The following is a 23,981-nucleotide window of genomic DNA, read 5'->3' on the forward strand; positions in this document are numbered from 1 at the left end:
AGTTTCCGAAGCACATCTGTTTGCATTCTGTAATCTGTGGACCTTCAGAGTGTTGATGAAACACAGAAATTGCATCGGCATTGAACACAATAAGCACCATGCGGACCTTTCTCCATGGGAGTAATGTCTTGAACTGTCTACGCTTTGATCGTTCCCTGGAAGACTAGTAGTAGTTTCCGAAGCACATCTGGATGCATTCTGTAATCTGTGGACCTTCAGAGTGTTTATAAAACACAGAAATTGCATCGGCATTGAACACAATAAGCACCTTGCGGACTTTTCTCCATGGGAGTAATGTCTTAAACTGTCTACGCTATGATCGTTCCCTGGAAGACTAGTAGTAATTTCCGAAGCACATCTGGATGCATTCTGTAATCTGTGGACCTTCAGAGTGTGATGAAACACAGAAATTGAATCGGCATTGAACGCAATAAGCACCATGCGGACTTTTCTCCATGGGAGTAATGTCTTAAACTGTCTACTCTTTGATCGTTCCCTATAAGACTAGTAGTAGTTTCCAAAGCACATCTGGATGCATGCTGTAATCTGTGGACCTTCAGAGTGTTCATGAAACACAGAAATTGCATCGGCATTGAACACAATAAGCACCATGCGGACCTTTCTCCATGGGAGTAATGTCTTAAACTGTCTACGCTTTGATCGTTCCCTGGAAGACTAGTAGTAGTTTCCGAAGCACATCTGGATGCATTCTGTAATCTGTGGACCTTCAGAGTGTGATGAAACAGAGAAATTGATTCGTCATTGAACACAATAAGCACCATGCGGTCTTTTCTCCATGGGAGTAATGTCTTAAACTGTCTACGCTTTGATCGTTCCCTGTAAGACTAGTAGTAATTTCTGAAGCACATCTGGATGCATTCTGTAATCTGTGGACCTTCAGAGTGATGATGAAACACAGAAATTGCATCGGCATTGAACACAATAAGCTCCATGCGGACTTTTCTCCATGGGAGTAATGTCTTAAACTGTCTACGCTATGATCGTTCCCTATAAGACTAGTAGTAGTTTCCGAAGCACATCTGGATGCAGGCTGTAATCTGTGGACCTTCAGAGTGTTGATGAAACAAAAAAATTGCATCGGCATTGAACACAATAAGCACCATGCGGACTTTTCTCTATGGGAGTAATGTCTTGAACTGTCTACGCTTTAATCGTTCCCTCGAAGACTAGTAGTAGTTTCCGAAGCACATCGGGATGCATTCTGTAATCTGTGGACCTTCAGAGTGTTGATGAAACACAGAAATTGCATCGGCATTAAACACAATAAGCACCATGCGGACTTTTCTCCATGGGAGTAATGTCTCAAACTGTCTACGTTTTGATCGTTCCCTGGAAGAATAGTAGTAGTTTCCGAAGCACATCTGGAGGCATTCTGTAATCTGTGGACCTTCAGAGTGTTGATGAAACACAGAAATTGCATCGACATTGAACACAACAAGCACCATGTGGACTTTTCTCCATGGGAGTAATGTCTTAAACTGTCTATGCCTTGATCGTTTACTGGAAGACTAGTAGTAGTTTCCGAAGCACATCAGGAGGCATTCTGTAATCTGTGGACCTTCAGAGTGTTGATGAAACAAAGAAACTGCATCGGCATTGAACACAATAAGCACCATGGGACTTTCCTCCATGGGAGTAATCTCTTAAACTGTCTATTCTTTGATCGTACACTGGAAGACTAGTAATAGTTTCCGAAGCACATCTGTATGCATTGTGTAATCTGTGGACCTTCAGAGTGTTGATGAAACACAGAAATTGCGTCGGCATTGAACACAATAAGCACCATGCGGACTTTTCTCCATGGGAGTATTGTCTTAAACTGTCTACGCTTTGATCGTACACTGGAAGACTAGTAGTAGTTTCCGAAGCACATCTGGAGGCATTCTGTAAACTGTGGACCTTCATAGTGTTGAAGAAACACAGATATTTAATGGTCATTGAACACAAGAAGCACCATGTGGACTTCTCTCCATGAGAGTAATGTCTTAAACTGTCTACGCTTTGATCGTACACTGGAAGACTAGTAGCAGTTTCCGAAGCACATCTGGAGGCCTTCTGTAATCTGTGGACCTTCAGAGTGTTGATGAAACACATTAATTACATCGGCATTGAACACAACAAGCACCATGTGGAGTTTTCTCCATGGGAGTAATGTCTTAAACTGTCTATGTTATGATCGTTTACTGGAAGACTAGTAGTAGTTTCCGAACAACATCTGCATGCATTCTGTAATCTGTGGAACTTCAGAGTGTTGATGAAACATTGAAATTGCATCCACATTGAACACAATAGGCACCATGCGGACTTTTCTCCATGGTAGTAATGTCTTAAACTCTTTACGCTTTGATCGTTCACTGAAAGACTAGTAGTAGTTTCCCAAGCACATCTGGATGAATTCCGTAATCTGTGGACCTTCAGAGTGTTGATGAAACACAAAAATTGAATCGGCATTGAACACAATATGCACCATGCGGACTTTTCTCCATGGGAGTAATGTCTTAAACTGTCTACGCTTTGATCGTTCCCTGGAAGACTACTAGTAGTTTCCGAAGCACATCTGGAGGCATTCTGTAATCTGTGGACCTTCAGAGTGTTGATGAAACAAAGAAATTGCATCGGCATTGTACCCAATAAGCACCATGGGACTTTCCTCCATGGGTGTAATGTCTTAAACTGTCTACGCTTGATCGTTCCCTGGAAGAATAGTAGTAGTTTCCGAAGCACATCTGGATGCATTCTGTAATATGTGGACTTTCAGAGTGTGACGAAACACAGAAATTGAATCGGCATTGAACACAATAAGCACCATGCGGACTTTTCTCCATGGGAGTAATGTCTGAAACTGTCTACGCTTTGATCGTTCACTGGAAGAATAGTAGTAGTTTCCGAAGCACATGTGGAGGCATTCTGTAATCTGTGAACCTTCATAGTGTTGATGAAACACATTAATTGTATCGGCATTGAACGCAACAAGCACCATGTGGAGTTTTCTCCATGGGAGTAATGTCTTAAACTGTCAATGTTATGATCGTTTACTGGAAGACTAGTAGTAGTTTCCGAACAACATCTGGAGGCATTCTGTAATCTGTGGACCTTCAGAGTGTTGATGAAACATTGAAATTGCATCCACATTGAACACAATAGGCACCATGCGGACTTTTCTCCATGGTAGTAATGTCTTAAACTGGTTACGCTTTGATCGTTCACTGAAAGACTAGTAGTAGTTTCCCAAGCACATCTGGATGCATTCCGTAATCTGTGGACCTTCAGAGTGTTGATGAAACACAGAAATTGCGTCGGCATTGAACACAATAAGCACCATGCGGATTTTTCTCCATGGGAGTAATGTCTTAAACTGTCTACGCTTTGATCGTTCCCTGGAAGACTACTAGTAGTTTCCGAAGCACATCTGGAGGCATTCTGTAATCTGTGGACCTTCAGAGTGTTGATGAAACAAAGAAATTGCATCGGCATTGAACACAATAAGCACCATGGGACTTTCCTCCATGGGTGTAATGTCTTAAACTGTCTACGCTTGATCGTTCCCTGGAAGAATAGTAGTAGTTTCCGAAGCACATCTGGATGCATTCTGTAATCTGTGGGCTTTCAGAGTGTGATGAAACACAGAAATTGAATCGGCATTGAACACAATAAGCACCATGCGGACTTTTCTCCATGGGAGTAATGTCTTAAACTGTCTACGCTTTGATCGTTCACTGGAAGACTAGTAGTAGTTTCTGAAGCACATCTGGATGCATTCTGTAATCTGTGGACCTTCAGAGTGTAGATGAGACACAAAAATTGCATCGGAATTGAACTCAATAAGCACCTTGCGGACTTTTCTCCATGGGAGTAATGTCTCAAAATGTCTACGCTTTAATCGTTCCCTCGAAGACTAGTAGTAGTTTCCGAAGCACATCGGGATGCATTCTGTAATCTGTGGACCTTCAGAGTGTTGATGAAACACAGAAATTGCATCGGCATTAAACACAATAGGCACCATGCGGACTTTTCTCCATGGGAGTAATGTCTCAAACTGTCTACGCTTTGATCGTTCCCTGGAAGAATAGTAGTAGTTTCCGAAGCACATCTGGAGGCATTCTGTAATCTGTGGACCTTCAGAGTGTTGATGAAACACAGACATTGCATCGGCATTGAACACAACAAGCACCATGTGGACTTTTCTCCATGGGAGTAATGTCTTAAACTGTCTATGCCTTGATCGTTTACTGGAAGACTAGTAGTAGTTCCCGAAGCTCATCTGGAGGCATTCTGTAATCTGTGGACCTTCAGAGTGTTGATGAAACAAAGAAATTGCATCGGCATTGAACACAATAAGCACCATGGGACTTTCCTCCATGGGAGTAATGTTTTAAACTGTCTACACTTTGATCGTTCACTGGAAGACTAGTAGTAGTTTCCGAAGCACATCTGGATGCATTCTGTAATCTGTGGACCTTCAGAGTGATAATGAAACACAATAATTCATCGGCATTGAACACAATAAGCACCATGCGGACTTTTCTCCAAGGGAGTAATGTCTTTAACTGTCTACGCTTTGATCGTTTCCTGGAAGACTATTAGTAGTTTCTGAAGCACATCTGGATGCATTCTGTATTCTGTGGACCTTCAGAATGTTGATGAAACACCGAAAATGCATCGGCATTGAACACAATAGGCACCATGTGGACTTTTCTCCATGGGAGTAATGTCTTAAACTGTCTACGCTTTGATCGTTCCCTGGAAGACTAGTAGTAGTTTGCAAAGCATATCTGGATGCATTCTGTAAAATGTGGACCTTCAGAGTGTTGATGAAACACAAAAATTGCATCGGCATTGAAAACAATAAGCACCATGCGGACTTTTCTCCATGGGAGTAATGTCATAAACTGTCTACGCTTTGATCGTACACTGGAAGACTAGTAGTAGTTTCCGAAGCACATCTGGAGGCATTCTGTAATCTGTGGACTTTCATAGTGTTGATGAAACACAGAAATTTAATGGTCATTGAACACAATAAGCACCATGTGGACTTCTCTCCATGAGAGTAATGTCTTAAATTGTCTACGCTTTGATCGTACACTGGAAGACTAGTAGCAGTTTCCGAAGCACATCTGGAGGCCTTCCGTAATCTGTGGACCTTCAGAGTGTTGATGAAACACAAAAATTGCATCGGCATTGAACTCAATAAGCACCATGCGGACTTTTCTCCATGGAAGTAATGTCTCAAACTGTCTACGCTTTGATCGTTCCCTGGAAAAATAGTTGTAGTTTCCGAAGCACATCTGGAGGCATTCTGTAATCTGTGGACCTTCAGAGTGTTGATGAAACACAGAAATTGCGTCGGCATTGAACACAATAAGCACCATGCGGACTTTTCTCCATGGGAGTAATGTCTTAAACTGTCTACGCTTTGATCGTACACTGGAAGACTAGTAGTAGTTTCCGAAGCACATCTGGAGGCATTCTGTAATCTGTGGACCTTCATAGTGTTGATGAAACACAGAAATTTAATGGTCATTGAACACAATAAGCACCATTCGGACTTCTCTCCATGAGAGTAATGTCTTAAACTGTCTACGCTTTGATCGTACACTGGAAGACTAGTAGCAGTTTCCGAAGCAAATCTGGAGGCCTTCTGTAATCTGTGGACCTTCCGAGTGTTGATGAAACACATTAATTGCATCGGCATTGAACACAACAAGCACCATGTGGAGTTTTCTCCATGGGGGTAATGTCTTAAACTGTCTATGTTATGATCGTTTACTGGAAGACTAGTAGTAGTTTCCGAAGCACATCTGGAGGCATTCTGTAATCTGTGGACCTTCAGAGTGTTGATGAAACATTGAAATTGCATCGACATTGAACACAATAAGCACCATGCGGACTTTTCTCAATGCTAGTAATGTCTTAAACTGTTTACGCTTTCATCGTTCACTGAAAGACTAGTAGTAGTTTCCGAAGCACATCTGGATGCATTCTGTAATCTGTGGACCTTCAGAGTGTTGATGAAACACAAAAATTGAATCGGCATTGAACACAATAAGCACCATGCCGACTTTTCTCCATGGGAGTAATGTATTAAACTGTCTACGCTTTGATCGTTCACTGGAAGACTAGTAGTAGTTTCCGAAGCACATCTGGATGCATTCCGTAATCTGTGGACCTTGAGAGTGTTGAAGAAACACAAAAATTGCATCGGCATTGAACTCTATAAGCACCATGCGGACTTTTCTCCATGGGAGTAATGTCTTAAACTGTCTACGCTTTGATCGTTCACTGGAAGACTAGTTGTAGTTTCCGAAGCACATCTGGAAGCATTCTGTAATCTGCGGACCTTCAGAGTGTTGATGAAACACAAAAATTGCATCGGCATTGAACTCAATAAGCACCATGCGGACTTTTCTCCATGGGAGTAATGTCTCAAACTGTCTACGCTTTGATCGTTCCCTGGAAGAATAGTAGTAGTTTCCGAAGCACATCTGGAGGCATTCTGTAATCTGTGGACCTTCAGAGTGTTGATGAAACACAAAAATTGCATCGGCATTGAACACAATAAGCACCATGCGGACTTTTCTCCATGGGAGTAATGTCTCAAACTGTCTTCGCTTTGATCGTTCCCTGGAAGAATAGTAGTAGTTTCCGAAGCACATCTGGAGGCATTCTGTAATCTGTGGACCTTCAGAATGTTGATGAAACACAGAAATTACATCGGCATTGAACACAACAAGCACCATGTGGACTTTTCTCCATGGGAGTAATGTCTTAAACTGTCTATGCTTTGATCGTTTACTGGAAGACTAGTAGTAGTTTCCGAAGCACATCTGGAGGCATTCTGTATTCTGTGGACCTTCAGAGTGTTGATGAAACAAAGAAATTGCATCGGCATTGAACACAATAAGCACCATGGGACTTTCCTCCATGGGAGTAATGTTTTAAACTGTCTACACTTTGATCGTTCACTGGAAGACTAGTAGTAGTTTCCGAAGCACATCGGGATGCATTCTGTAATCTGTGGACCTTCAGAGTGATAATGAAACACAAAAATTCATCGGCATTGAACACAACGAGCACCATGCGGACTTTTCTCCATGGGAGTAATGTCTTAAACTGTCTACGCTTTGATCGTTTCCTGGAAGACTATTAGTAGTTTCTGAAGCACATCTGGATGCATTCCGTATTCTGTGGACCTTCAGAATGATGATGAAACACAGAAATTGCATCGGCATTGAACACAATAAGCACCATGTGGACTTTTCTCCATGGGAGTAATGTCTCAAACTGTCTACGCTTTGATCGTTCCCTGGAAGACTAGTAGTAGTTTCCGAAGCATATCTGGATGCATTCTGTAATCTGTGGACCTTCAGAGTGTTGATGAAACACAAAAATTGCATCGGCATTGAACACAATAAGCAGCATGCGGACTTTTCTCCGTGGGAGTAATGTCTCAAACTGTCTACGCTTTGATCGTTTCCTGGAAGACTAGTAGTAGTTTCTGAAGCACATCTGGATGCATTCTGTATTCTGTGGACCTTCAGAGTGTTGATGAAACACAGAAATGGCATCGGCGTTGAACGCAATAAGCACCATGCGGATTTCTCTCCATGGGAGTAATGTCTTATACTGTCTACGCTTTGATCGTACGCTGGAAGACTAGTAGTAGTTTCCGAAGCACATCTGGAGGCATTCTGAAATCTTTGGACCTTATGAGTGTTGATGAAACACAGAAATTCCATCGGCATTGAACACAATAAGCACCATGCGGACTTTTCTCCATGGGAGTAATGTCTTAAACTGTCTATTCTTTGATCGTACACTGGAAGACTAGTAGTAGTTTCCGAAGCACATCTGTAAGCATTGTGTAATCTGTGGACCTTCAGAGTGTCGATGAAACACAGAAATTGCTTTTCTCCATGGGAGTAATGTCTTAAAGTGTCTACGCTTTGATCGTTCACTGGAAGACTAGTAGTAGTTTCCGAAGCACTTCTGGAGGCATTCTGTAATCTGTGGACCTTCAGAGTGTTGATGAAACACAGGAATTGAATCGGCATTCAACACAATAAGCACCATGCGGACTTTTCTCCATGGGAGTAATGTCATAAACTGTCTACGCTTTGATCGTTCACAGGAAGACTAGTAGCAGTTTCCGAAGCACATCTGGAGGCCTTCTGTGATCTCTGGACCTTCAGAGTGTTGATGAAACACAAAAATTGCATCGGCATTGAACACAATAAGAACCATGCGGACTTTTCTCCATGGGAGTAATGTCTTAAACTGTCTACGCTTTGATCGTACACTGGAAGACTAGTAGTAGATTCCGAAGCACATCTGGAGGCATTCTGTTACCTGTGGACCTTCAGAGTGTTGATGAACCACAGAAATTGCATCGGCATTGAACACAACAAGCACCATGTGGAGTTTTCTCCATGGGAGTAACGTCTTAAACTGTCTATGCTTTGATCGTTTACTGGAAGACTAGTAGTAGTTTCCGAAGCACATCTGGAGACATTCTGTAATCTGTGGACCTTCAGGGTGTTGATGAAACATAGAAATTGCATCGGCATTGAACACAATAAGCACCATACGGACTTTTCTCCATGGTAGTAATGTCTTTAACTGTCTACGCTTTGATCGTTCACTGGAAGACTAGTAGTAGTTTCAGAAGCACATCTAGATGCATTCTGTAATCTGTGGACCTTCAGAGTGTTGATGAAACACAAAAATTGCATCGGCATTGAACACAATAAGCAGCATGCGGACATTTCTCCATGGGAGTAATGTCTTAAACTGTCTACGATTTCATCGTACACTGGAAGACTAGTAGTAGTTTCAGAAGCACTTCTGTAGGCATTGTGTAATCTGTGGACCTTCAGAGTGTTGATGAAACACAGAAATTGCGTCGGCATTGAACACAATATGCACCATGCGGACTTTTCTCCATGGGAGTAATGTCTTAAAATGTCTACGTTTTGATCGTACACTGGGAGACTAGTAGTAGTTTCCGAAGCACATCTCAGGCATTCTGTAATCTGTGGACCTTCAGAGTGTTGATGAAACACAGAAATTTAATCGGCATTGAACACTATAAGCACCATGCGGACTTTTCTCCATGGGAGTAATGTCTTAAAGTGTCTACGCTTTCATCGTTCCCTGGAAGACTAGTAGTAGTTTCCGAAGCATATCTGGATGCATTCTGTAGTCTGTGGACCTTCAGAGTGTTGATGAAACACAAAAATTGCATCGGCATTGAACACAATAAGCACCATGCGGACTTTTCTCCATGGAACTAATGTCTCAAACTGTCTACGCTTTGATCGTTCCCTGGAAGACTAGTAGTAGTTTCCGAAGCACATCTGGATGCATTCTGTATTCTGTGGACCTTCAGAGTGTTGATGAAACACCGAAATTGCATCCGCATTGAACACAATAAGAACCATGCGGACTTTTCTCCATGGGAGTAATGTCTTAAATTGTCTACGATTTGATCGTACATTGTAAGACTAGTAGTAGTTTCCAAAGCACATCTGGAGGCATTCTGTTTTCTGTGGACCATCAGAGTGTTGATGAAACATAGAAATTGCATCGGCATTGAACACAATAAGCACCATGCGGACTTTTCTCCATGGTAGCAATGTCTTAAACTGTCTACGCTTTGATCGTTCACTGGAAGACTAGTAGTAGTTTCAGAAGCACATCTGGATGCATTCTGTAATCTGTGGACCTTCAGAGTGTGATGAAACAGAGATATTGATTCGTCATTGAACACAATAAGCACCATGCGGTCTTTTCTCCATGGGAGTAATGTCTTAAACTGTCTACGCTTTGATCGTTCCCTGTAAGACTAGTAGTAGTTTCTGAAGCACATCTGGATGCATTCTGTAATCTGTGGACCTTCAGAGTGTTGATGAAACATAGAAACTGCATCGGCATTGAACACAATAAGCACCATGCGGACTTTTCTCCATGGGAGTAATGTCTTAAACTGACTACGCTTTGATCGTTCCCTGGAAGACTAGAAGTAGTTTCCGAAGCACATCTGGATGCATTCTGTAATCTGTGGACCATCAGAGTGTGATGAAACACAGAAATTGAATCGGCATTGAACACAATAAGCACCATGCGGACTTTTCTCCAAGGCAGTAATGTCTTAAACTGTCAACGCTATGATCGTTCCCTGGAAGACTAGTAGTAGTTTCGGAAGCACATCTGGATGCATTCTGTAATCTGTGGACCATCTGAGTGTTGATGAAACACAAAAATTGCATCGGCATTGAACTCAATAATCACCATGCGGACTTTTCTCCATGGAAGTAATGGCTCAAACTGTCTACGCTTTGATCGTTCCCTGGAAGACTAGTAGTAGTTTCCGAAGCACATCTGGAGGCATTCTGTAATCTGTGGACCTTCAGAGTGTTGATGAAACACAAAAATTGCATCGGCATTGAACACAGTAAGCACCATGCGGGCTTTTCTCCATGGCAGTAATGTCTTAAACTGTCTACGCTTTGATCGTACACTGGAAGAGTAGTAGTAGTTTCCGAAGCACATCTGGGTGCATTTTGTAATCTGTGGTCCTTCAGAGTGTTGATGAAACACAGAAATTGCATCGGCATTGAACACAACAAGCACCGTGTGGTCTTTTCTCCATGGGAGTAATGTCTTAAACGGTCTATGCTTTGGTCGTTTACTGGAAAACTAGTAGTAGTTTCCGAAGCACATCTGGAGGCATTCTGTAATCTGTGGACCTTCAGAGTGTTGATGAAACACAGACATTGCATCGGCATTGAAAACAATAAGCACCATGCGGACTTTTCTCCATGGGAGTAATGTCTTAAACGGTCTACGATTTGATCGTACACTGGAAGACTAGTAGTAGTTTCAGAAGCACTTCTGTAGGCATTGTGTAATCTGTGGACCTTCAGAGTGTTGATGAAACACAGAAATTGCGTCGGCATTGAACACAATAAGCACCATGCGGACTTTTCTCCATGAGAGTAATGTCTTAAAATGTCTACGTTTTGATCGTACACTGGGAGACTAGTAGTAGTTTCCGAAGCACATCTGAGGCATTCTGTAATCTGTGGACCTTCAGAGTGTTGATGAAACACAGAAATTGCGTCGGCATTGAACACTATAAGCACCATGCGGACTTTTCTCCATGGGAGTAATGTCTTAAAGTGTCTACGCTTTGATCGTTCCCTGGAAGACTAGTAGTAGTTTCCGAAGCATATCTGGATGTATTCTGTGTTCTGTGGACCTTCAGAGTGTTGATGAAACACAAAAATTGCATCGGCATTGAAAACAATAAGAACCATGGAGACTTTTCTCCAAGGGAGTAATGTGTTAAACTGTCTACGCTTTGATCGTACACTGGAAGACTAGTAGTAGTTTCCGAAGCACATCTGGAGGCATTCTGTTATCTGTGGACCTTCAGAGTGTTGATGAAACACAGAAATTTCATCGGCATTGAACACAACATGCACCATGTGGAGTTTTCTCCATGGGAGTAATGTCTTAAACTGTCTATGCTTTGATCGTTCCCTCGAAGACTAGTAGTAGTTTCCGAAGCACATCTGGAGGCATTCTGTAATCTGTGGACTTTCAGAGTGTTGATGAAACATAGAAATTGCATCGGCATTGAACACAATAAGCACCATGCGGACTTTTTTCCACGGTAGTAATGTCTTTAACTGTCTATGCTTTGATCGTTCACTGGAAGAATAGTAGTAGTTTCAGAAGCACATCTGGATGCATTCTGTAATCTGTGGAACTTCAGAGTGTTGATGGAACACAGAAATTGCATCGGCATTGAACACAATAAGCACCATGCGGACTTTTCTCCATGGGAGTAATGTCTTAAACTTTCTACGATTTGATCGTACACTGGAAGACTAGTAGTAGTTTCCGAAGCACTTCTGAACGCATTGTGTAACCTGTGGACCTTCAGAGTGTTGATGAAACACAGAAATTACATCGGCATTGAACACAACAAGCACCATGTGGACTTTTCTCCATGGGAGTAATGTCTTAAACTGTCTATGCTTTGATCGTTTACTGGAAGACTAGTAGTAGTTTCCGAAGCACATCTGGAGGCATTCTGTATTCTGTGGACCTTCAGAGTGTTGATGAAACAAAGAAATTGCATCGGCATTGAACACAATAAGCACCATGGGACTTTCCTCCATGGGAGTAATGTTTTAAACTGTCTACACTTTGATCGTTCACTGGAAGACTAGTAGTAGTTTCCGAAGCACATCGGGATGCATTCTGTAATCTGTGGACCTTCAGAGTGATAATGAAACACAAAAATTCATCGGCATTGAACACAACGAGCACCATGCGGACTTTTCTCCATGGGAGTAATGTCTTAAACTGTCTACGCTTTGATCGTTTCCTGGAAGACTATTAGTAGTTTCTGAAGCACATCTGGATGCATTCCGTATTCTGTGGACCTTCAGAATGATGATGAAACACAGAAATTGCATCGGAATTGAACACAATAAGCACCATGTGGACTTTTCTCCATGGGAGTAATGTCTCAAACTGTCTACGCTTTGATCGTTCCCTGGAAGACTAGTAGTAGTTTCCGAAGCATATCTGGATGCATTCTGTAATCTGTGGACCTTCAGAGTGTTGATGAAACACAAAAATTGCATCGGCATTGAACACAATAAGCAGCATGCGGACTTTTCTCCGTGGGAGTAATGTCTCAAACTGTCTACGCTTTGATCGTTTCCTGGAAGACTAGTAGTAGTTTCTGAAGCACATCTGGATGCATTCTGTATTCTGTGGACCTTCAGAGTGTTGATGAAACACAGAAATGGCATCGGCGTTGAACGCAATAAGCACCATGCGGATTTCTCTCCATGGGAGTAATGTCTTATACTGTCTACGCTTTGATCGTACGCTGGAAGACTAGTAGTAGTTTCCGAAGCATATCTGGAGGCATTCTGAAATCTTTGGACCTTATGAGTGTTGATGAAACACAGAAATTCCATCGGCATTGAACACAATAAGCACCATGCGGACTTTTCTCCATGGGAGTAATGTCTTAAACTGTCTATTCTTTGATCGTACACTGGAAGACTAGTAGTAGTTTCCGAAGCACATCTGTAAGCATTGTGTAATCTGTGGACCTTCAGAGTGTCGATGAAACACAGAAATTGCTTTTCTCCATGGGAGTAATGTCTTAAAGTGTCTACGCTTTGATCGTTCACTGGAAGACTAGTAGTAGTTTCCGAAGCACTTCTGGAGGCATTCTGTAATCTGTGGACCTTCAGAGTGTTGATGAAACACAGGAATTGAATCGGCATTCAACACAATAAGCACCATGCGGACTTTTCTCCATGGGAGTAATGTCATAAACTGTCTACGCTTTGATCGTTCACAGGAAGACTAGTAGCAGTTTCCGAAGCACATCTGGAGGCCTTCTGTGATCTCTGGACCTTCAGAGTGTTGATGAAACACAAAAATTGCATCGGCATTGAACACAATAAGAACCATGCGGACTTTTCTCCATGGGAGTAATGTCTTAAACTGTCTACGCTTTGATCGTACACTGGAAGACTAGTAGTAGATTCCGAAGCACATCTGGAGGCATTCTGTTACCTGTGGACCTTCAGAGTGTTGATGAACCACAGAAATTGCATCGGCATTGAACACAACAAGCACCATGTGGAGTTTTCTCCATGGGAGTAACGTCTTAAACTGTCTATGCTTTGATCGTTTACTGGAAGACTAGTAGTAGTTTCCGAAGCACATCTGGAGACATTCTGTAATCTGTGGACCTTCAGGGTGTTGATGAAACATAGAAATTGCATCGGCATTGAACACAATAAGCACCATACGGACTTTTCTCCATGGTAGTAATGTCTTTAACTGTCTACGCTTTGATCGTTCACTGGAAGACTAGTAGTAGTTTCAGAAGCACATCTAGATGCATTCTGTAATCTGTGGACCTTCAGAGTGTTGATGAAACACAAAAATTGCATCGGCATTGAACACAATAAGCAGCATGCGGACATTTCTCCATGGGAGTAATGTCTTAAACTGTCTACGATTTCATCGTACACTGGAAGACTAGTAGTAGTTTCAGAAGCACTTCTGTAGGCATTGTGTAATCTGTGGACCTTCAGAGTGTTGATGAAACACAGAAATTGCGTCGGCATTGAACACAATATGCACCATGCGGACTTTTCTCCATGGGAGTAATGTCTTAAAATGTCTACGTTTTGATCGTACACTGGGAGACTAGTAGTAGTTTCCGAAGCACATCTCAGGCATTCTGTAATCTGTGGACCTTCAGAGTGTTGATGAAACACAGAAATTTAATCGGCATTGAACACTATAAGCACCATGCGGACTTTTCTCCATGGGAGTAATGTCTTAAAGTGTCTACGCTTTCATCGTTCCCTGGAAGACTAGTAGTAGTTTCCGAAGCATATCTGGATGCATTCTGTAGTCTGTGGACCTTCAGAGTGTTGATGAAACACAAAAATTGCATCGGCATTGAACACAATAAGCACCATGCGGACTTTTCTCCATGGAACTAATGTCTCAAACTGTCTACGCTTTGATCGTTCCCTGGAAGACTAGTAGTAGTTTCCGAAGCACATCTGGATGCATTCTGTATTCTGTGGACCTTCAGAGTGTTGATGAAACACCGAAATTGCATCCGCATTGAACACAATAAGAACCATGCGGACTTTTCTCCATGGGAGTAATGTCTTAAATTGTCTACGATTTGATCGTACATTGTAAGACTAGTAGTAGTTTCCAAAGCACATCTGGAGGCATTCTGTTTTCTGTGGACCATCAGAGTGTTGATGAAACATAGAAATTGCATCGGCATTGAACACAATAAGCACCATGCGGACTTTTCTCCATGGTAGCAATGTCTTAAACTGTCTACGCTTTGATCGTTCACTGGAAGACTAGTAGTAGTTTCAGAAGCACATCTGGATGCATTCTGTAATCTGTGGACCTTCAGAGTGTGATGAAACAGAGATATTGATTCGTCATTGAACACAATAAGCACCATGCGGTCTTTTCTCCATGGGAGTAATGTCTTAAACTGTCTACGCTTTGATCGTTCCCTGTAAGACTAGTAGTAGTTTCTGAAGCACATCTGGATGCATTCTGTAATCTGTGGACCTTCAGAGTGTTGATGAAACATAGAAACTGCATCGGCATTGAACACAATAAGCACCATGCGGACTTTTCTCCATGGGAGTAATGTCTTAAACTGACTACGCTTTGATCGTTCCCTGGAAGACTAGAAGTAGTTTCCGAAGCACATCTGGATGCATTCTGTAATCTGTGGACCATCAGAGTGTGATGAAACACAGAAATTGAATCGGCATTGAACACAATAAGCACCATGCGGACTTTTCTCCAAGGCAGTAATGTCTTAAACTGTCAACGCTATGATCGTTCCCTGGAAGACTAGTAGTAGTTTCGGAAGCACATCTGGATGCATTCTGTAATCTGTGGACCATCTGAGTGTTGATGAAACACAAAAATTGCATCGGCATTGAACTCAATAATCACCATGCGGACTTTTCTCCATGGAAGTAATGGCTCAAACTGTCTACGCTTTGATCGTTCCCTGGAAGACTAGTAGTAGTTTCCGAAGCACATCTGGAGGCATTCTGTAATCTGTGGACCTTCAGAGTGTTGATGAAACACAAAAATTGCATCGGCATTGAACACAGTAAGCACCATGCGGGCTTTTCTCCATGGCAGTAATGTCTTAAACTGTCTACGCTTTGATCGTACACTGGAAGAGTAGTAGTAGTTTCCGAAGCACATCTGGGTGCATTTTGTAATCTGTGGTCCTTCAGAGTGTTGATGAAACACAGAAATTGCATCGGCATTGAACACAACAAGCACCGTGTGGTCTTTTCTCCATGGGAGTAATGTCTTAAACGGTCTATGCTTTGGTCGTTTACTGGAAAACTAGTAGTAGTTTCCGAAGCACATCTGGAGGCATTCTGTAATCTGTGGACCTTCAGAGTGTTGATGAAACACAGACATTGCATCGGCATTGAAAACAATAAGCACCATGCGGACTTTTCTCCATGGGAGTAATGTCTTAAACGGTCTACGATTTGATCGTACACTGGAAGACTAGTAGTAGTTTCAGAAGCACTTCTGTAGGCATTGTGTAATCTGTGGACCTTCAGAGTGTTGATGAAACACAGAAATTGCGTCGGCATTGAACACAATAAGCACCATGCGGACTTTTCTCCATGAGAGTAATGTCTTAAAATGTCTACGTTTTGATCGTACACTGGGAGACTAGTAGTAGTTTCCGAAGCACATCTGAGGCATTCTGTAATCTGTGGACCTTCAGAGTGTTGATGAAACACAGAAATTGCGTCGGCATTGAACACTATAAGCACCATGCGGACTTTTCTCCATGGGAGTAATGTCTTAAATTGTCTACGCTTTGATCGTTCCCTGGAAGACTAGTAGTAGTTTCCGAAGCATATCTGGATGTATTCTGTGTTCTGTGGACCTTCAGAGTGTTGATGAAACACAAAAATTGCATCGGCATTGAAAACAATAAGAACCATGGAGACTTTTCTCCAAGGGAGTAATGTCTTAAACTGTCTACGCTTTGATCGTACACTGGAAGACTAGTAGTAGTTTCCGAAGCACATCTGGAGGCATTCTGTTATCTGTGGACCTTCAGAGTGTTGATGAAACACAGAAATTTCATCGGCATTGAACACAACATGCACCATGTGGAGTTTTCTCCATGGGAGTAATGTCTTAAACTGTCTATGCTTTGATCGTTCCCTCGAAGACTAGTAGTAGTTTCCGAAGCACATCTGGAGGCATTCTGTAATCTGTGGACTTTCAGAGTGTTGATGAAACATAGAAATTGCATCGGCATTGAACACAATAAGCACCATGCGGACTTTTCTCCACGGTAGTAATGTCTTTAACTGTCTATGCTTTGATCGTTCACTGGAAGAATAGTAGTAGTTTCAGAAGCACATCTGGATGCATTCTGTAATCTGTGGAACTTCAGAGTGTTGATGGAACACAGAAATTGCATCGGCATTGAACACAATAAGCACCATGCGGACTTTTCTCCATGGGAGTAATGTCTTAAACTTTCTACGATTTGATCGTACACTGGAAGACTAGTAGTAGTTTCCGAAGCACTTCTGAACGCATTGTGTAACCTGTGGACCTTCAGAGTGTTGATGAAACACAGAAATTGCGTCGGCATTGAACACAATAAGCACCATGCGGACTTTTCTCCATGGGAGTAATGTCTTAAACTGTCTACGCTTTGATCGTTCCCTGGAAGATTAGTAGTAGTTTCCAAATCACATCTGGATGCATTCTGTATTCTGTGGACCTTCAGAGTGTTGATGAAACAAAGAAATTGCATCGGCATTGAACACAACAAGCACCATGGGACTTTCCTCCATGGGAGTAATGTCTTAAATTGCCTACACTTTGATCGTACACTGGAAGACTAGTAGTAGTTTCCGAAGCACATCTGGAGGCATTCTGTTACCTGTGGACCTTCAGAGTGTTGATGAAACAGAGAAATTGAATCGTCATTGAACACAATTAGCACCATGCGGACTTTTCTCCATGGGAGTAATGTCTTAAACTGTCTACGCTTTGATCGTTCCCTCGAAGACTAGTAGTAGTTTCCGAAGCACATCTGGATGCATTCTGTAAACTGTTGACCTTCAGAGTGTTGATGAAACACAAAAATTGCATCGGCATTGAACACAATAAGCAGCAATCGGACTTTTCTCCATGGGAGTAATGTCTCAAACTGTCTACGCTTTGATCGTTTCCTGGAAGACTAGTAGTAGTTTCTGAAGCACATCTGGATGCATTCTGTATTCTGTGGACATTCAGAGTGTTGATGAAACACAGAAATGGCATCGGCGTTGAACACAACAAGCACCATGCGGATTTTTCTCCATGGGAGTATGTCTTATACTGTCTACGCTTTGATCGTACGCTGGAAGACTAGTAGTTGTTTCCGAAGCACATCTGGAGGCATTCTGTAATCTGTGGACCTTCAGAGTGTTGATGAAACATAGAAATTGCATTGGCATTGAACACAATAAGCACCATGCGGACTTTTCTCCATGGTAGTAATGTCTTAAACTATCTACGCTTTGATCGTTCACTGGAAGACTAGTAGTAGTTTCAGAAGCACATCTGGATGCATTCTGTAATCTGTGGACCTTCAGAGTGTGATGAAACAGAGAAATTGAATCGGCATTGAACACAATAAGCACCATGCGGACTTTTCTCCATGGGAGTAATGTCTTAAACTGTATACGCTTTGATCGTTCCCTGGAAGACTAGTAGTAGTTTCTGAAGCACATCTGGATGCATTCTGTAATCTGTGGACGTTCAGAGTGTTGATGAAACATAGAAATTGCCTCGGCATTGAACACAATATACACCATGCGGACTTTTCTCCATGGGAGTAATGTCTTAAACTGTCTACGCTTTGATCGTTCCCTTTAAGACTAGAAGTAGTTTCCGAAGCACATCTGGATGCATTCTGTAATCTGTGGACCATCAGAGTGTGATGAAACACAGAAATTGAATCGGCATTGAACACAATAAGCACCATGCGGACTTTTCTCCATGGTAGTAATGTCTTAAACTGTCTACGCTATGATCGTTCCCTGGAAGACTAGTAGTAGTTTCCGAAGCACATCTGGATGCATTCTGTAATCTGTGGCCCATCTGAGTGTTGATGAAACACAAAAATTGCATCGGCATTGAACTCAATAATCACCATGCGGACTTTTCTCCATGGAAGTAATGTCTCAAACTGTCTACGCTTTGAACGTTCCCTGGAAGACTAGTAGTAGTTTCCGAAGCACATCTGGAGGCATTCTGTAATCTGTGGACCTTCTGAGTGTTGATGAAACACAAAAATTGCATCGGCATTGAACACAATAAGCACCATGCAGGCTTTTCTCCATGGCAGTAATGTCTTAAACTGTCTACGATTTGATCGTACACTGGAAGACTAGTAGTAGCTTCAGAAGCACTACTGTAGGCATTGTGTAATCTGTGGACCTTCAGAGTGTTGATGAAACACAGAAATTGCGTCGGCATTGAACACAATAAGCACCATGCGGACTTTTCTCCATGGGAGTAATGTCTTAAAATGTCTACGTTTTGATCGTACACAGGGAGACTAGTAGTAGTTTCCGAAGCACATCTGAGGCATTCTGTAATCTGTGGACCTTCAGAGTGTTGATGAAACACAGAAATTTAATCGGCATTGAACACTATAAGCACCATGCGGACTTTTCTCCATGGGAGTAATGTCTTAAAGTGTCTACGCTTTGATCGTTCCCTGGAAGACTAGTAGTAGTTTCCGAAGCATATCTGGATGCATTGTGTAATCTGTGAACCTTCAGAGTGTTGAAGAAACACAAAAATAGCATCGGCATTGAACACAATAAGCACCATGCGGACTTTTCTCCATGGAAGTAATGTCTCAAACTCTCTACGCTTTGATCGTTCCCTGGAAGACTAGTAGTAGTTTCCGAAGCACATCTGGACGCATTCTGTATTCTGTGGACCTTCAGAGTGTTGATGAAACACCGAAATTGCATCGGCATTGAACACAATATGCACCATGTGGCCTTTTCTCCATGGGAGTAATATCTTAAACTGTCTACGCTTTAATCGTACACTGGAGGACCAGTAGTAGTTTCCGAAGCACATCTGGAATCATTCTGTAATCTGTGGACATTCAGAGTATTGATGAAAAACAAAAATTGCATCGGCATTTAACACAATAAGCACCATGCGGACTTTTCTCCATGACAGTAACGTCCTAAACTGTCTACGATTTGATCGTACACTGTAAGACAAGTAGTAGTTTCCAAAGCACATCTGGAGGCATTCTGTAATCTGTGGACCTTCAGAGTGTTGATGAATCACAATAATTGCATCGGCATTGAACACAATAAGCACCATGGGGACTTTTCCCCATGCGAGTAATGTCTTAAAGTGTCCATGCTTTGATCGTTCACTGGAAGACTAGTACTAGTTTCCGAAGCACTTCTGGAGGCATTCTGTAATCTGTGGTCCTTCAGAGTGTTGATGAAACACAGGAATTGAATCGGCATTGAACGCAATAAGCACCATGCGGACTTTTCTCCATGGGAGTAATGTCTTAAACTGTCTACGCTTTGATCGTTCACAGGAAGACTAGTAGTAGTTTCCGAAGCACATCTGGAGGCATTCTGTGATCTCCGGACCTTCAGAGTGTTGATGAAACACAAAAATTGCATCGGCATTGAACACAATAAGAACCATGCAGACTTTTCTCCATGGGAGTAATGTCTTAAACTGTCTACGCTTTGATCGTGCACTGGAAGACTAGTAGTAGTTTCCGAAGCACATCTGGAGGCATTCTGTTATCTGTGGACCTTCAGAGTGTTGATGAAACACAGAAATTGCATCGGCATTGAACACAACAAGCACCATGTGGAATTTTCTCCATGGGAGTAATGTCTTAAACTGTCTATGCTTTGCTCGTTTACTGGAAGACTAGTAGTAGTTTCCGAAGCACATCTGGAGGCACTCTGTAATCTGTGGACCTTCAGAGTGTTGATGCAACATAGAAATTGCATCGGCATTGAACACAATAAGCACCATGCGGACTTTTCTCCATGGTAGTAATGTCTTAAACTGTCTACGCTTTGACCGTTCACTGGAAGACTAGTACTAGTTTCAGAAGCACATCTGGATGCATTCTGTAATCTTTGGACCTTCAGAGTGCTGATGAAACACAAAAATTGCATCGGCATTGAACACAATAAGCACCATGCGGACTTTTATATACGGGAGTAAGGTCTTAAACTGTCTACGCTTTGATCGTTCCCTGGAAGACTAGTAGTAGTTTCCGAAACACATCTGGATGCATTCTGTAATCTGTGGACCTTCAGAGTGTTTATAAAACACAGAAATTGCATCGGCATTGAACACAATAAGCACCTTGCGGACTTTTCTCCATGGGAGTAATGTCTTAAACTGTCTACGCATTGATCGTTCCCTGGAAGACTAGTAGTAATTTCCGAAGCACATCTGGATGCATTCTGTAATCTGTGGACCTTCAGAGTGTGATGAAACACAGGAATTGAATCGGCATTGAACGCAATAAGCACCATGCGGACTTTTCTCCATGGGAGTAATGTCTTAAACTGTCTACGCTTTGATCGTTCCCTATAAGACTAGTAGTAGTTTCCGAAGCACATCTGGATGCATGCTGTAATCTGTGGACCTTCAGAGTGTTGATGAAACACAGAAATTGCATCGGCATTGAACACAATAAGCACCATGCGGACCTTTCTCCATGGGAGTAATGTCTTAAACTGACTACGCTTTGATCGTTCCCTGGAAGACTAGTAGTAGTTTCCGAAGCACATCTGGATGCATTCTGTAATCTGTGGACCTTCAGAGTGTGATGAAACACAGAAATTGAATCGGCATTGAACACAATAAGCACCATGTGGGCTTTTCTCCATGGTAGTAATGTCTTAAACTGTCTACGCTTTGATCGTGCACTGGAAGACTAGTAATAGTTTCCGAAGCACATCTGGGTGCATTCTGTAATCTGTGGACCTTCAGAGTGTTGATGAAACACAGAAATTGCATCGGCATTGAACTCAAGAAGCACCATGTGGTCTATTCTCCATGGGAGTAATGTCTTAAACTGTCTATGCTTTGATCGTTTACTGGAAGACTAGTAGTAGTTTCCGAAGCACATCTGGAGGCATTCTGTAATCTGTGGACCTTCAGAGTGTTGATGAAACACAGAAATTGCATCGGCATTGAACACAATAAGCACCATGCGGACTTTTCTCCATGTGAGTAATGTCTTAAACTTTCTACGATTTGATCGTACACTGGAAGACTAGTAGTAGTTTTCGAAGCACTTCTGTAGGTATTGTGTAATCTGTGGACCTTCAGAGTGTTGAGGAAACACAGATATTTAATCGGCATTGAACACTATAAGCACCATGCGGACTTTTCTCCATGAGAGTAATGTCTTAAACTGTCTACGCTTTGATCGTACACTGGAAGACTAGTAGTAGTTTCCGAAGCACATCTGGAGGCATTCTGTAATCTGTGGACCTTCATAGTGTTGATGAAACACAGAAATTTAATGGTAATTGAACACAATAAGCACCATGTGGACTTCTCTCCATGAGAGTAATGTCTTAAACTGTCTACGCTTTGATCGTACACTGGAAGACTAGTAGCAGTTTCCGAAGCACATCTGGAGGCCTTCTGTAATCTGTGGACCTTCAGAGTGTTGATGAAACACATTAATTGCATCGGCATTGAACACATCAAGCACCATGTGGAGTTTTCTCCATGGGAGTAATGTCTTAAACTGTCTATGTTATGATCGTTTACTGGAAGACTAGTAGTAGTTTCCGAAGCACATCTGGAGGCATTCTGTAATCTGTGGACCTTCAGAGTGTTGATGAAACATTGAAATTGCATCCACATTGAACAAAATAAGCACCATGCGGACTTTTCTCCATGGTAGTAATGTCTTAAACTGTTTACGCTTTGATCGTTCACTGAAAGACTAGTAGTAGTTTCCCAAGCACATCTGGATGCATTCTGTAATCTGTCTACCTTCAGAGTGTTGATGAAACACTAAAATTGAATCGGCATTGAACATAATAAGCACCATGCGGACTTTTCTCCATGGGAGTAATGTCTTAAACTGTCTACGCTTTGATCGTTCACTGGAAGACTAGTAGTAGTTTCCGAAGCACAATCGTTTGCATTCTGTAATCTGTGGACCTTCAGTGTTGATGAAACAAAGAAATTGCATCGGCATTGAACACAATAAGCACCATGGGACTTTTATCCATGGGAGTAATGTCTTAAACTGTCTACGATTTGATCGTTCCCTGGAAGACTAGTAGTAGTTTCCGAAGCACATCTGGATGCATGCTGTAATCTGTGGACCTTCAGAGTGTTGATGAAACACAGAAATTGCATCGGCATTGAACACAATAAGCACCATGCGGACCTTTCTTCATGGGAGTAATGTATTGAACTGTCTACGCTTTGATCGTTCCCTGGAAGACTAGTAGTAGTTTCCGAAGCACATCTGGATGCATTCTGTAATCTGTGGACCTTCAGAGTGTTTATAAAACACAGAAATTGCATCGGCATTGAACACAATAAGCACCTTGCGGACTTTTCTCCATGGGAGTAATGTCTTAAACTGTCTACGCTTTGATCGTTCCCTGGAAGACTAGTAGTAATTTCCGAAGCACATCTCAATGCATTCTGTAATCTGTGGACCTTCAGAGTGTGATGAAACACAGAAATTGAATCGGCATTGAACGCAATAAGCACCATGCGGACTTTTCTCCATGGGAGTAATGTCTTAAACTGTCTACTCTTTGATCGTTCCCTATAAGACTAGTAGTAGTTTCCGAAGCACATCTGGATGCATGCTGTAATCTGTGGACCTTCAGAGTGTTGATGAAACACAGAAATTGCATCGGCATTGAACACAATAAGCACCATGCGGACCTTTCTCCATGGGAGTAATGTCTTAAACTGTCTACGCTTTGATCGTTCCCTGGAAGACTAGTAGTAGTTTCCGAAGCACATCTGGATGCGTTCTGTAATCTGTGGACCTTCAGAGTGTGATGAAACACAGAAATTGAATCGGCATTGAACACAATAAGCACCATGCGGGCTTTTCTCCATGGTAGTAATGTCTTAAACTGTCTACGCTTTGATCGTACACTGGAAGACTAGTAATAGTTTCCGAAGCACATCTGGGTGCATTCTGTAATCTGTGGACCTTCAGAGTGTTGATGAAACACAGAAATTGCATCGGCATTGAACTCAAGAAGCACCATGTGGTCTATTCTCCATGGGAGTAATGTCTTAAACTGTCTATG

The sequence above is a fragment of the Schistocerca gregaria genome, chromosome 9 (genome assembly GCF_023897955.1).
Source record: "Schistocerca gregaria isolate iqSchGreg1 chromosome 9, iqSchGreg1.2, whole genome shotgun sequence".
In the NCBI taxonomy this organism is placed as follows: domain Eukaryota; kingdom Metazoa; phylum Arthropoda; class Insecta; order Orthoptera; family Acrididae; genus Schistocerca; species Schistocerca gregaria.